The sequence below is a fragment of the Schistocerca cancellata genome, chromosome 2 (genome assembly GCF_023864275.1).
Source record: "Schistocerca cancellata isolate TAMUIC-IGC-003103 chromosome 2, iqSchCanc2.1, whole genome shotgun sequence".
In the NCBI taxonomy this organism is placed as follows: Eukaryota; Metazoa; Arthropoda; class Insecta; order Orthoptera; family Acrididae; genus Schistocerca; species Schistocerca cancellata.
The window spans coordinates 172,741,635-172,757,801 of NC_064627.1; the positions used below are offsets into that span (position 1 = coordinate 172,741,635).

The window sequence follows — 16,167 nt, forward strand, 5'->3', positions numbered from 1 at the left end:
CATAGGGATCGAATGAAGGGCAGAGCCACGGATCGTAACACATCTGAAATGTAACGTCCACTGTCCAAAGTGCCGTCAATGCGAACAAGAGGTGACCGAGACATGTATCCAATCTCCGAGCAGATAGTCCATGCTGCTGTAAACGTCGTCGAACTGTTCGTGCAGATGGTTGTTGTCTTACAAACGTCCCCATCTGTTGACTCAGGGATAGAGACGTGGCTGCACGATCCATTACAGCCATGCGGATAAGATGCCTGTCATCTCGACTGCCAGTGATACGACGCCGTTGGGATCCAGCACGGCGTTCCGTATTACTCTCCTAAACCCAATGATTCCATATTCTGCTAACAGTCATTGGATCTCGACCAACGCGAGCAGCAATGTCGCGATACGATAAACCGCAATCGCGATAGGCTACAATCCGACCTTTACCAAAGTCGGAAACGTGATGGTACGCATTTCTCCTCCTTACACGAGGCATCACAACAACGTTTCACCAGACAACGCCGGTCAACTGCTGTGGATGTATGAGAGAAATCAGTTGGAAACTTTCCTCATGTCAGCACGTTGTAGGTGTCGCCACCGGCGCCAACCTTGTGTGAATACTCTGAAAAGCTAATCATTTGCATATCACAGCGTCTTCTTGCTGTCGGGTAAATTTCACGTCTGTCGCACATCATCTTCGTGGTGTAGCAATTTTACTGGCTAGTAGTGTATTTTGGCCGAGACAGCGTATGAAGACCTCGCAGCTGACGTTCACCTGTGCAGACCACCTGCGCCTGCGGGCTCCCCGACTCGCTCAACAGGCGCCGCCATCAGGTGGAGTTTAAGTACGCCCCTGTGGGGCAGTATTAACGCGTCCAGTGCGGCCTCGGGCGCGCCTCCGGCACACATCCGGCAGCTGCGGCCGTTCCCAGCCGTTTCAAATGGTAGGCGGTGTGCGGGGCCCCAGCGGCGCGTGGACCTGTTCCGCCGTAATATCGTGTGGCTCACGCCTGCTCCTGAGATGCCCCGCAGACGCGGAGGCAGAGGTCTGCTGGGTCGCCGCGCGGCGCTTAGCAGCCTCACTTGCCTGCCCTGCGCTCTAGTGCCCATTGAACTGGACTTCTACTTTTTAAGTCTTCTTTCTTTCTTTTTACTGGTCAGCCTGTGTGTGGCCTCGCCCACTCTAAAAATATACTGCTGAGCGGATCTGTTTATCTGCTAAATGCAGTCGAGATTTATGACATGTTTCACAGCATACAGAAGCTATTGCTAGTATCTTATTTTATCTACCTGTTTACAGTCGTGGCACTGTCGGCCTTCTAAATTATTCATCCGCTACGAGACTTCACCTTGTTGTTATATACGTATCCGGTCCTCTGGCTTGGCGTTCTTCTTAGCAAATTTTTCCAGCTAATGATATTACATAAGCTCAACGGCCTTTATCAGTTATACCCAGGGGCTCCCACGCATCTATCATTTAAGGGGCGTTAGAACGTCAAACGGGCCGACTTGGAGCAGGAGTGGCACCACAGGACATTTTAATTTCCACTGTCTATATTTTTAGAAGTAAATTCATAAAACTTTGTCAGTATGACCTGGAAGGATTCAACATTCACACTCGCAGCAGCGGAAGTTCAAAAACGTAACAAAATAATTTTTTTTTTACACGTGAAATTTCATCACTTTTTCACTTACTATTGGCTGCATTTGTTGCTATAGGTACACTTTTCTTCACAAGTAAGAGAGACTGTTCGATGAATTTTGCACAGCATGCAAACCATACTTACAAGCGTCTGAATTTATGAAAAAATGAATCAGCTGTTACGTTTTAAACTTTATGTTTAGAAAAAAATCAAATTTTGTAGTTAATTATCTCAATTTTTACCACAGTTTTTAATAGATTTGGAAAGTTGTAGAGTTTCATACACCTGTAAGTATGGTTTGTATGCTGTGCAAAATTTATCAAAGAATCTCTCTTACTTGTGAAGAAAAATGTACCTATAGCAACAAATGCAGCCAACAGTAAGTGAAAAAATGATGAACAAATGGTTCAAATGGCTCTGAGCACTATGGGACTTAACTTCTGAGGTAATCATTCCCCTAAAACTTACAACTACTTAAACCTAACTAACCTAAGGACATCACACACATCCATACCCAAGGCAGGATTCGAACCTGCGACCGTAGCGGTCTCGCGGTTCCAGTCTGTAATGCCTAGAATGCATGGCCACACCGGCCGGCTAAAAATGATGAAATTTCATATTTAAAAATATTTTGTTATGTTTTTGCACTTCCACTGTTATGAGTGTGAATCCTGAATCCTTCCTGGTCATGCTGACAAAGTTTTATGAATTTATTTGTAAAATTATAGACAGTAGCAAATAAAATATCCTGTGGTGCCTCTCCTGTGTACGGCCGAGTTCCTTCCCCATCCGTCTCTAATCCAATGGGACCGACGACCTTGCGGTTTGGTCACCTGCTCCAAATCAACCAACTAACCAACCAATCTTAGGGTGATTATATCCCGTAGAGCTACAACACTGTGGGGATGTTGATGGCTATGTTTCACCCGCTGTTCCAAGTAGCCCCAGACATTTTGTATGGGACTGAGAATGGGTGATTTGCCGGGTCAGTCGATGTGCAATTGGGTGGATGAGTGTTCGTCAAACCAGGAACGTAAGCGTGGAACCCTTTGAAGACGGATGTTGTCGCTTTGGAAGATGGCAGTATCCACAACGTAGTCTTCGTGAAGAGGTAAAAGAAAGCCAACGCTTGGTCACTGGGAATGTTGAATCGAACATCCCAGTTCATTTTCACCGGAAGCTGAATAATTAGGATCATGTATGGTAGGAAAAACATCCCCAAAAGATCACTGAACACCCTACTCTTATTGCGCGGCGCTCGGCTCCTTGTATCGTTTGAAAAGACACAAAATCGCGACTCGGTGGTCCACACCACACACCTCCAGACAGCTACTGCCCAGTTTCGGTGTTGTTTGACCCACTGAGGACGTGCAGCTATACGGGGTCATCCCGTGATGAAGTTACAAACTTTCAGAGATAATGAAGGAGGGAATATGTACCAACTGAGATAAGCGACTCTGCCCCGGAAACGGAGTCGAAGGTTATAAGCGCTAATCGTTCTGGTACCTCTGACAACGGAATACGTGTACCGGTACTGTTGTTGCTAATGTAGTGGAGCAGGCAACATTCAAAGGTGGTAGTATGAAAAAAAAAAGTTCTACAGAACATGGGCTCTAAAATGCATATCTTAAGAGCTGTGAGCACTTGTTCAGTAGAAGATACGTGTTTCACAGTAACAAAGATTACCAATTGCTCACAGTTCTCTAAGTCTGCATTTTAGAGCCCATATTTACTGGACATTTTTTCTTATTTGGTCTATACTACCTCGTCCAAAAATATGGAAACCAAAGGTCTTGCAGTAGAAGAGATGTGTTTCACAGTATCGAAGGTGAACAAGTACTCATAGGTCTTAAGATATGCATTTTAGAGTCCTTACTTGTTACACAGTTTTTTCTTTCTTGCTCCAAAAAAAAAAAAAAACTTCTGAATTTCGTCTATCCTACGAACTTAGTACATGTGATCCACTGTCAGAGGTATCATAACGATGTTCGCTTATAGATTTCGACCTGGTCGTTTCCGAGCCAGGGTCCCTTGCCACAGATTCATACATTTGACCTTCTCATTCATTCTTGAAAGTTTGTAACGTGGCGTGGGCTCGACTATTGTTTGAAGTAGTGCTGGAGGGAACTGACACTATGAATCCTGCTGGGCTGTCCACAAATCCGTAAGCTTACTAGGGGATGGACTTCTCTTCTGAGCAGCACGTTGCAAGGCATCCCAGATATGCTCAATAATGTTCGTGTCTGGGGAGTTCGGTTGCCAGCGGAAGTGTTTAAACTGAGAAGCGTGTTCCTGCAGCCATTACATAGCAATTCTGGACGTGTGGGGTCTCGCATTGTCCTGCTGGAATTGCCCAAGTCCGTCGGAATGCTCAATGGACATGAATGGATGCAGGTAATCAGACAGGATGCTTACGTACGTGTTACCTGTCAGAGTCGTATCTAGACGTATCAGGCGTCCCATATCACTCGAAATGCACAAGCCACACACCATTACAGAGCCTCCAACAGCTTGAACAGTCCCCTGCTGACGTGCAGGGTCCATGGATTCACGAAGTTATCTCCATTCCCATACACGTCATTCCGCTCGATACAATTTGAAACGAGACTCGTCTGACCAGGCAACACGATTCCAGTCATCAAGAGTCCAGTGTCTGTGCTGACGGGCCCAGGCGAGGCGTAAAGCTTTGTGTAGTGCAGTCATCAAGGTACACAAGTGGGCCTTCGTCTCCGTAAGCCCATATCGATGATGTTTCGTTGAACGGTTCACACGCTGACACTTGTTGATGGCCCAGCATTGAAATCTGCAGCAATTTGCGGAAGGGTTGCATTTCTATCTCTTCGAACGATTCTCTTCAGTTGACGTTATTCCCGTTCTTACAGGATCTTTTTCCGGCTGCAGCGATGTCGGAGATTTGATGTTTTACCGGATTCCTGATATTCACGGTAGACTCGTGAAATGGTCGTACGGGAAGTTGCCCACTTCGTCGCTACCTCGGAGATGCTGGGTCCCATCGCTCGTGCGCCGACTATAACACCACGTTCAGACTCACTTAAATCTTTATGACCTGCCATTGTAGCAGCAGTAACCGGTCTAACAAACTGCGCCAGACACTTGTTGTCTTATATAGGCGTTGCCGGCCGCAGTGTAGTATTCTGCGTGTTTACATATCTCTGTATTTGATTACGAATGCCTATACCAGTTTCTTTGGCACTTCAGTCTATAAACTTTATTTCATCAAAATCGGATCACGGAAAAGAAGGTAACGTAATTTAATGATTTATCTCGTAAAGTTTCTCGCATTATCTCGTTTGAAGAATGTAATGCGTACTGCCCATTCACACCCACACCCACGCCCACACCCACCCACCCACCCACACACACACACACACACACACACACACACACACATATACACTCCTGGAAATTGAAATAAGAACACCGTGAATTCATTGTCCCAGGAAGGGGAAACTTTATTGACCCATTCCTGGGCTCAGATACATCACATGATCACACTGACAGAACCACAGGCACATAGACACAGGCAACAGAGCATGCACAATGTCGGCACTAGTACAGTGTATATCCACCTTTCGCAGCAATGCAGGCTGCTATTCTCCCATGGAGACGATCGTAGAGATGCTGGATGTAGTCCTGTGGAACGGCTTGCCATGCCATTTCCACCTGGCGCCTCAGTTGGACCAGCGTTCGTGCTGGACGTGCAGACCGCGTGAGACGGCGCTTCATCCAGTCCCAAACATGCTCAATGGGGGACAGATCCGGAGATCTTGCTGGCCAGGGTAGTTGACTTACACCTTCTAGAGCACGTTGGGTGGCACGGGATACATGCGGATGTGCATTGTCCTGTTGGAACAGCAAGTTCCCTTGCCGGTCTAGGAATGGTAGAACGATGGGTTCGATGACGGTTTGGATGTACCGTGCACTATTCAGTGTCCCCTCGACGATCACCAGTGGTGTACGGCCAGTGTAGGAGATCGCTCCCCACACCATGATGCCGGGTGTTGGCCCTGTGTGCCTCGGTCGTATGCAGTCCTGATTGTGGCGCTCACCTGCACGGCGCCAAACACGCATACGACCATCATTGGCACCAAGGCAGAAGCGACTCTCATCGCTGAAGACGACACGTCTCCATTCGTCCCTCCATTCACGCCTGTCGCGACACCACTGGAGGCGGGCTGCACGATGTTGGGGCGTGAGCGGAAGACGGCCTAACGGTGTGCGGGACTGTAGCCCAGCTTCATGGAGACGGTTGCGAATGGTCCTCGCCGATACCCCAGGAGCAACAGTGTCCCTAATTTGCTGGGAAGTGGCGGTGCGGTCCCCTACGGCACTGCGTAGGATCCTACGGTCTTGGCGTGCATCCGTGCGTCGCTGCGGTCCGGTCCCAGGTCGACGGGCACGTGCACCTTCCGCCGACCACTGGCGACAACATCGATGTACTGTGGAGACCTCACGCCCCACGTGTTGAGCAATTCGGCGGTACGTCCACCCGGCCTCCCGCATGCCCACTATACGCCCACGCTCAAAGTCCGTCAACTGCACATACGGTTCACGTCCACGCTGTCGCGGCATGCTACCAGTGTTAAAGACTGCGATGGAGCTCCGTATGCCACGGCAAACTGGCTGACACTGACGGCGGCGGTGCACAAATGCTGCGCAGCTAGCGCCATTCGACGGCCAACACCGCGGTTCCTGGTGTGTCCGCTGTGCCGTGCGTGTGATCATTGCTTGTACAGCCCTCTCGCAGTGTCCGGAGCAAGTATGGTGGGTCTGACACACCGGTGCCAATGTGTTCTTTTTTCCATTTCCAGGAGTGTATATATATAAAATTTAAGAGTTGACAACAACATACCAGACATCATGAAGTACGTAAGTGTTTATATCTTAGTGCTATGCAAATAAAATTGTGAATAGCAATAAGCAGAAGACCAGCTATAAAACTGTAGCAAGATCATATGTAGAGCAGCAGTAAGGAAACTTGTAAGAAGAAATTTAAACTATCATTAGATCAAAAAATAATCAGAAAGTGTCAGAACTGTTCACGGCTTGAGTGCACATGTCCAGTAAGTAAAACAAAATATTGAAAACACTAATATGTACATATTACAGGTCACTGATCATGTCTTTCAAATGATAAAGGCGACAGGCGTATGGCACGAAATATTAGTTTTATTCTGTTGCAATTAAAAAGAAAATCTCCATCCGAACAGGCCTCGAAAGGGCCAACAGTACCGATCTACCGCCGTGTCAACCTCAGCCGATAGGTGTCACTGGATGTGGATATGGGGTGGGGGTGGGAGGGAGGGGCTTGTGTTCCGCACACTTCTCTCTCGGCTGTTGTCAATTTTCGTGAGCGGAGTCGCTACTTTCCCGTTAAGTATCTCTTCAATTACTCTCACAAGGGATGAGTGCTCCCCGCTTGCCAAGGCGCTTGGCAAAGCCTGGCGGTCACCCACACACGTGCTAGCCAAGACCAACAGTGCTTGACGTCTGTGATCTAGCAGCAAGCGGTGTTACCACTGCGGCAAGACAAACCCAAAATAAGATAATCATTAACATTACATTCAGAAGTAATCATATCTCTGTATAATCTCTTTACTGAGCGACTGGAATAGCTAGCAGTTCCTGGAGCTCTCTCAAGCACAGTCTTAATGAGATTTCTGCTTTCTCGTTTGCCTCCTCTGACAATAATTTATTGGCGTTGCATATATACACACGTCCTGATTTTGACGAATTTCCCTATATCTATCGTTCGTGGATACTTTGGAGCCGCGTGTGCAGGACACAGTCACGTGATGGCCCCCTTTTCGTAACAATGGGATGGACTCGCTCAGAGCTGAGACGAGAATGTGTTTCTGTGCCGGTGCCACGTTATCTTGCGGGAGCAGCACCATCTCCCACCCGTGTTTCTCGAACGTAAACACGACGGTGCTGCCATCCCGGGTCCTTCTTCAGTTGGTGTTGCTGAGTAATACCAGTAGACTGTGCACGAAACTGCGGCCTGGCGTGATCCACACAGCGCTGTTTGCGGCTCAGCTGAAGAAGCCGAGTGCCCGGCGCTACGTGCGTGTCTGACCTCTCCATTAGTTACGCCTCGTACGGGACGCCAATTAACATGCGGTCCGCACCGCCGCTTGCCATTTCGAATTCGGCTTCGACTGCCCGGGCCCGTCTGGTTCCCAGCGGGGAGGGCAGAAGGGACAGGAAACAAATGGTTTGTTTCTAGCCTGCGATGCCAAGCCACGTACGCGACCTCGTTCCTGACGGTGGCTTTGGGGATACTCGGGGACGCCTGCCGATTAATGAAGCGTTCGCTTCAACGTAAGGACACTCGTGTTCTTCGTGCAGTCTTCAGTCTGTAGACCTATTCGATACAGCTTTCACGCCATTGTATCCTGTGCACTCATTTTCGTCTCTGTATAAGTACGTGCTTACAATATTCAACCCTTGGTCCTCCTCACCAGTTTTTACCGCTCCCTCCTCCTGACCCATACAAAGACATACGCACTTCCCTTCATTAGCAATCTGACCCGTCTGTAACGACCTCGACGTCACCGGCACTTAATTTTCCTTCTTTTACCAATGTGACAACCCCTTAATGCCTCGGTTGTCCAGTCCACAATTCATCGCCGCTGTTCTGACCAAAACGTCGCGCTACCGGGGCCCGGACGCTACCACCTAGGCGCGTCTGTACTAGGACATCATTTCGGGGATTGTAGTGAGGAAGTTTAACTTAACATCACTTGTGGTCGTAAAAGAACGTAGCATTCAAGATGGGTGGACTTGTAGCGTCTCAGAACTGCACTTTTGTTTCCACTATATATTCTAGCAAGTGACTTCATTCTTGCCAGTAGCAAGAATAGCCTTCTATGTCGCCTAAGAATTACTGAAGAAGTGTTTGTTTATTTGGTGTTTAATCTTAAAAAATGGTTCAAATGGCTCTGAGCACTATGGGACTTAACATCTGAGGTCATCAGTCCCCTAGAACTTTTTTTTTAAATTCTTTATTCAATCATTATTATGATACAATTTAACCTACCACCTAAATACATTAGTAGGTCCTATTTTTAACTATTACACTGTACAATCTGCAGCTATTGTTATTTTTAACACTACAGGTTACTACTGTGATCCTTCACCACTATGGGGATTATTCTACTATTATTTACTACGCTAGAACTTAGAACTGCTTAAACCTAACTAACCTAAGGACATCACACACATCCATGCCCGAGGCAGGACTCGAACCTGCGACGGTAGCAGTCACGCGGTTCCGGACTGAAGCGCCTAGAACCGCTTGGCCACCGCGGCCCGCGGTGTTTAATCTGGAAGACTTTCCAAGTACAGGTTAGTTGCTTGATTCGTGGGAGGGGACCAAACAGCGACGTCATCGGTCCCCTTAGATTAGGGAAGGATAGGGATGAAAGTCGACCGTACCCTTTAAAAGGAACCATTCCGACATCTGCCTGAAGCGATTTACGGGTATCAATGGAAACGTAAATCAGTATGGCCGGACCCGGGTTTGAACTGTCGTCCTCTCGAATGTGAGTAAAGTGTGCTAACCACTGCGCCACCTCGCTCGGTAATCCAAGAACATTTAAGGTGTTTGTTGAAACAATCAGAGTCTTGTGAATAAACAGTTAGTCAATTCATTCGAGCGTGTTTGTCTTGTGCTAGACATAAAACCAACAAACCTCTTCTTTTCGTGAAGTTGAGTCAAGGTTTCCACTCAAAAATTCCATTCAGTACCACTTCATTACTCGTCCGATAGATATTCACTCTTAGCTTTGCGTATGCCTTCTATGTTCAGCTGATACTGAATTAGCAATATTCCACCACCATCCTTAAGGAGGTCACAGTCATTCATTAATGCGTGGAAAAAGAAAAACCGGACAATTGCGAGTTGGACTCACGTTCTGAGGGTTGCCTACAAACTTAATTATATGTAGGTGGTCCATAGACAATAATCATAATAATTTCGTGTAGCTCAACAGTCTGGTGCAGGTCTTCCTATGAGACATCACTTCGGCGACTTACTTGCCCCTAACTCACCTCAGCTAGCCAATCAGGGAAAGGCGACCTACAGTTTAACGTGGAGTTGTTTCTGGAGATTCCTCAAATCTTTGAGAGGTGAAGGTTAGCTTGAACACTGAACAATCTGTGGTCCGACGGAGATTCCATCACACGACTTCCCGATTTCCACGCACCCACTTTATCTACATCTACATCTACATGGACACTCTGCAAATCAAACTTAAGTGCCTGGCGGAGGGATCATCGAACCACCGTCACAATAATTCTCTATTATTTCACTCTCTAACAGCGCACGGAAGAAACGAACACCTATACCTTTCCGTGCGAGCTATCATTTCCCTTATTTTATTATGATAATCGTTCCTCGATATATAGGCCGGTGTCAACAAAATATTTTCGCAATTCGGACGAAAAAAAAATGGAAATGAGTGTTTGGCGTCATTGGCCGGGATGCCCCTTGCGGGGCAGGTCCAGCCGCCTTGGTGCAGGTCTTACTACAGTCGACGCCACATTGCGCGACCTGAGCGCCGGCTGGGGATGAAATGATGATAAACACAGCACAAGACCCAGACCCTGAGCGGAGAAAATCCCCGACCCAACCGGGAATCGAACCCCGGCCCGTAGGACGGCAATCCGTCGCGCTGACAACTTTTATCCTTTTTTTCTGTTTTGGTCGATATTGTTCGTTGTGTTTGGTCTGGGTGGACGTCACAAGACATCCATTCAAGTTGATCGTTGGTTCCTTTACTCCAGGCTGTTCCAGCTCGTCGGCTCCGTTGTGAGCCGCGGAGCGCTCCCTGCTCCAGGGAGCCGTGTCGCGCGCTGTGGCTATTCAAGTGGGCCGGCACGCAGGCACGGCTGGCTGAGGCAGGCGGCAAGACAAGCGTTTTGATGTGCCAGCTGCGTCTTCCAAGATCGACAACCTCATACTCTTAGCTGCTAAGACGTGGTGACATGCTACACCAGGAAATACGATGTTCAGGAAATAAATAAGAAACAACTGTTTTACAAGAAATTGCATACTAAATTTATTGGGCCTCTGTAGCTTGACTTTTCTTTTCATTACAAGATCGAAAATATCAGGCGTCAAAGTGTTCGCAGCGTTAATGCGGAGGATGGCCTTCGTTGTTGCATCCTGAAGAAACGATCGTTCCGTACTTTTTACTCTTTTCATTGCTGAGAAAAGCTGCTCACAACAATACGTAGATCCAAACAAGCACATGATCTGAGCGGCATTGTTGTGAAGCTTGGGAAATGTTTTTTGCTGTAATGAATGATACCATCATGGCAAATCAAACAAAGTTGAATTTTGCTAATCAATAATCTCCAATTGAAGTGATGATGACAAGTCATCGGGGGAAACTGAAAAAGGAGTGCTGAACACCTTAAGTTCCATTTCCAAACTAGTGAGGTCTCGGAATCGTGTTTCAAACGACGTGATGAGCTGCTTTAACTTCGCTTGGTAATCGCCGAAAGTAGTACCTTCAGGTAGTTATAAAGAAGCAAGATGATTGAAGAACGTTAAATGTCCATTAGTCATATGCCTCTCAAATAAACGTAACTTTTGCATGAACGCTTTGATCTGGTCGTGCATGTCAACGATTAGCTGCCCTTTGCCCCGCAATGACAGATTTAAATTATTCAGATGCATAGTTATGTCAGCTAGGAACGCCAGCTCTGATATCCATTTGTCTTTCCATTTGTCTTTCAGACAACGCATTTCTTCCCCTTTCATTTCGAGAAAAGGGGTTATTTCCTCACGAATGGCAAAGAAAACATCAAGAACTTTTCCCCGACTCAGCCAACGAACTGTACTGTGGTAAGGTATATCCCCATACTCCGCTTCCATATCTTTCAGGAATCCTTTGAATTGGCGATGATTCACACCGGCACAAAATTCACACACTTCACGACATCTTTCATTACGCCACCTAGCTCTACTGTTTCAGCGCACAGTGCCTCTTGGTGAATAAAACAATGAAGAGTCAAAATGTCTTTCCCGAATTCGTCCCTGAGTTTATTTTTCAAACGAGAAGCATAACCTTGGTGACACCCGATCATTTGTGGTGCACCGTCTGTCGCTACAGAATGGAGCTTATCCCACGGCAAATTCAAATTGTCCACTGATTCACAAACAACGTCAAAAATGTCACGTATTGGTGCGGTGTAATCGAGTGGTACCACATCCAAGAGTTCCTCAGTTACTTGCAGCTCCATGTCGACACCACACACGAAGACTGCAAGCTGAGAACAGTCAGATATGTCGGTGCTTTAGTCAAGCGCTAGCGAAAATGCAACAAAGCTCTCAGCCTTTTTCCTGAGTTGTGTCTCTAAATCCGCTGCCATGTCCAGGATTCGACGAGATATTGTTTGCTTCGACAGGCAAACCCCTTGAATTGCCTGCACCTCCCTTGCACGATTTTACGAGTGGTCCCACCGAAAACGGCTTGCCACTCGCCGCAATGATGTGAACGACCCTGCAGCTTGCTCGAATTACAGATTCGGTAGTGTTTTCTCCGCTCTCATTCACCTGAAAATTATAAACGCATTATAGAACACGAACTATGTTACATGTTTTGATACCCTCCGTATTACGAAACCGTTTTTAAACTTACATCCCCTGGTATGTAGTTTCTAAGCCTGGCTATCAGTTCTCTGCATGCAACGCCTTCTACCTGATCGTAGTGCGCTGCGTGAAGACGTGTACAATGTCGTTGTATATTGTACCTCTTCGCAGAATTAAATACTTTATGACATACAAGACACCGCGGACGACCATCCCTCTCAATGAATAGAAAGGTTTCCTCCAATAGAGATACAGGGCTCCCGCGGCTAATCATCGCTGTCATTGAACACGGATTATTGCGTCAGTTGCGGATGCATGCGGCCAGGGGGCAGTGAGTTCGCTTTCCCCTTCCACGCGGGCTCCGAGCTGCCACAGTGAGCGCTCTGGAGCGCTCCGGCTCCCTGGAGCTCGGTTGGAACAGCCTGCTTTACTCAGTTTTTTTATTACAGTGGGCCGTTAGCCTTCTGACCGAACACGCTGAGCTACCGTGCCAGCACACTCAGCTATCGGGGCGGACGCAATTCGGAGGAGAAAGACGGTGATTGAAATTTCGTGAGAAGATCTCGCCGCAAACGAAAAACGCCATTGTTTTAATGGCGTCCACTCCAAATCCTGTATCGTGTCCGTGATACTCTCTCCCCTATTTCTCGATTATACAAAACATGCGGCCCTTCTCTGAACTTTCTCGACGTACTCCGTTACTCCTATCTGGTAAGGATCCCATATCGCGCTGCAGTACTCCAAAAGAGGACGGACAACCGTAGCGGACGCAGTCTCTTTAGTAGATCTGGTGCATCTTTTAAGTGTTCTGCCAGTAAGTCGCAGTCTCTGGTTCGCCTTCCCCACAACATTTTCTGTGTTCTTTCTAATTTAAGTTGTTCGTAATTGTAATTGCTAGGTATTTAGTTGAATTTGCGGCCTTTAGATTTGATTGATTTGTCGTGTAACCAAAGTTTAACTGATTCCTTTTAGCATTCACGTGGATGACCTCACAACGCTTTTCATTATTTAGGGTCAATTGCCAGTTTTTCGCACCATGCAGATATCTTATATAAATCGTTTTGCAGTTGGTTCTGACCTTCTGACGACTTTACCAGACGATAAACGACAGCATCATCTGCAAACAACCTAAGACAGCTGCTCAGATTGTCTCCTAAATATATTTTTTTCGTTATATTAGTCATTGTTCTCATCATGTGGCCTGGGCGTACGTCTCATGGCAAGTTCATCATTGAATACTTCACTCACTTTTTATCACAGAGGGCAGGTAGCCCTCGGATCGAACACGCTGAGCTAACGTGCCAGCATCGCTTCACGATTTTGTGCGTCATCCTTGCGCAGAGCCATGGTAATCTTTTCTCCATAGTTCCAGTTATAGAATATGTACGACCAAAGTGAGTACAAAAATGAATTGTGTGTGTGGAGCGGATTGCAGTAGAAACTTGACCAAACACCGCCCGCTAGATCGCCAGGCCCGACATGTATATAGGTAGTCCATCTACAGGTTTTGCTGACTGAATTTTGCGAGTATCAAAATATTTCACATATATGGGCCGCATCTTTTGACTGCATTGACTTAGAAGTTTAAATTACACTACTGGCCATTAAAATTGCTAACCAAGAAGAAATGCAGATGATAAACGGGTATTCATTGGACAAATATATTTTACTAGAATTGACATGTGATTACATTTTCACGCAATTTTGGTGCATAGATCCTGAGAAAGCATTACCCAGAACAACCACCTCTGGCCGTAATAACGGCTTTGATACGCCTGGGCATTGAGTCAAACAGAGCTTGGATGGCGTGTACAGGTACAGCTGCCCATGCAGCTTCAACACGATACCACAGTTCATCAAGAGTAGTGACTGGCGTATTGTGACGAGCCAGTTGTTCGGCCGCCATTGACCAGAAGTTTTCAGTTGGTGAGAGATCTGGAGAATGTGCTGGCCAGGGCAGCAGTAAAACATTTTCTGTATCGAGAAAATCTCCTATAGGACCTGCAACATGCGCTCCTGCATAATCCTGCTGAAATGTAGGGTTTCGCAGGGATCGAATGAAGGGTAGAGCTACGTGTCGTAACACATCTGAAATTGTAACGTCCACTGTTCAAAGTACCGTCAATGCGAACAAGAGGTGACCGAGACGTGTAACCAATGGGACCCCATTTTTCCATCACGCCAGGTGACACGCCAGTATGGCGATGACGAATACACGCTGCCAATGTGCATTCATCGCGATGTCGCAAAACACGGACGCGACCATCATGATCCTGTAAACATAACCTGGATTCATCCGAAAAAACGACGTTTTGCCATTCGTGCACCCAGGTTCGTCGTTGCGTACACCATCGCAGGCGCTCCTGTCTGTGATGCAGCGTCAAGAGTAACCGCAGCCATGTCTCCGAGCTGATAGCCCATGCTGCTGCAAACGTCGTCGGACTGTTCGTGCAGATGGTATTGTTTTGCAAACGTCCCCATCTGTTGACTCAGGGATCGAGACGTAACTGCACGATCCGTTACAGGCATGTGGATAAGATGCCTGTCATCTCGACTGTTAGTGATACGTGGCCGTTGTGGTCCAGCACGGCGTTCCGTATTACCCTCCTGAACCCACCGATTCCATATTGTGCTAACAGTCATTGGACCAACGCGAGCAGCGATGTCGCGATACGATAAACCGCAATCGCGATAGGGCTACAATCCGACCTTTATCAAAGTCGGAAACGTGATGGTACGCATTTCTCCTCCTTACACGAGGCATCACAACAACGTTTCACCAGGCAACGCCGGTCAACTGCTATTTGTGTATGAGAAATCGATTGGAAACTTTCCTCACGTCAGCACGTTGTAGGTGTCGCCACCGGTGCCAACATTGTGTGAATGCTCTGAAAAGCTAATCATTTGCATATCACAGCATCTTCTTCCTGTGGGTTAAATTTTGCGTCTGTAGCACGTCATCTTCGTGGTGTAGCAATTTTAATGGCCAGTAGTGTATTTACACCACCAAGGGACAGTAGGCCGTAGTATTTGAGATAAATTGTAACTTGTTACGTATACCCGTTCGTGAGGAGAAAGGCATCTTAACAGACGGACGGACTTAAATGCAGACAGACTGACAGGCAACAAACTGATCCTGTAGGGGTTCTGTTTTTATCGACTGAGATACAGAATGCTAAAATCTACTCAGAATTACAGTTTCATTAAGAATGTTCATTATCAAAACCCTAGCGATTGAGGTCTAGAAAACCATCATGGTGCACAGCAATCGAATCTACAGAACAGCCATTTCAACATGCTAGATGCCTGGAATAAACAGTGGTGGGAACAAACTTCCTTGAAGTATCACCAACTAATCGTAACTCCATGGGAGCGATCAACAGGTTTTCATCTAGACCGACGTCACTGGTGCATACTGAATCGGACTAGAACTGACGGGGCAGATGTGGAAGGTTGCTGCACCAATAGGATTGTAAGTGGTCTCCTAAATGTGACTGCGACGAAGAGCAGCAAACTATACATCATGTAGCATTTGAATTTTTCCTTAGAGCATTCAAAGCGACGATAGAAGACTTTGCGGTTTGTCTGCAGAAGCTTCTGGCTGGATTTCAATTTCTAATTTAGGGCTACGAGTGCATTATAAACTTCAGAGTGTGTATGTATCTGTGTAGAAATGAATATGTTTGTTGCAAATAACTGTCTAATATTTCCTCCTGTCTTCATACGATAAACAAATTCTCGTCCGAGCTCCCCTCCTAATCTTCAGCATTATTCTGTAACATCATATTTCAGAAACTCAATCTCTTCTTGTCTGAACTATTTATTGCCCACATTCCACTCCAGTACAAGGCTACATTCCAGACCAATACTTTCAGAAAATACATTCCAACACTTAAATTTATATTTGATACGAGATAC

General features: G+C 46.7%; 1 non-coding gene across 1 annotated transcript; it reads right to left on the reverse strand.

Annotated features, from left to right (window-relative positions):
* Positions 1-13,545: 13,545 nt before the first annotated feature.
* On the reverse strand, positions 13,546-13,651 carry LOC126163358 (U6 spliceosomal RNA). The gene has a single exon (XR_007535243.1). It is a non-coding gene; the product is annotated as a U6 spliceosomal RNA (small nuclear RNA).
* Positions 13,652-16,167: the final 2,516 nt, after the last annotated feature.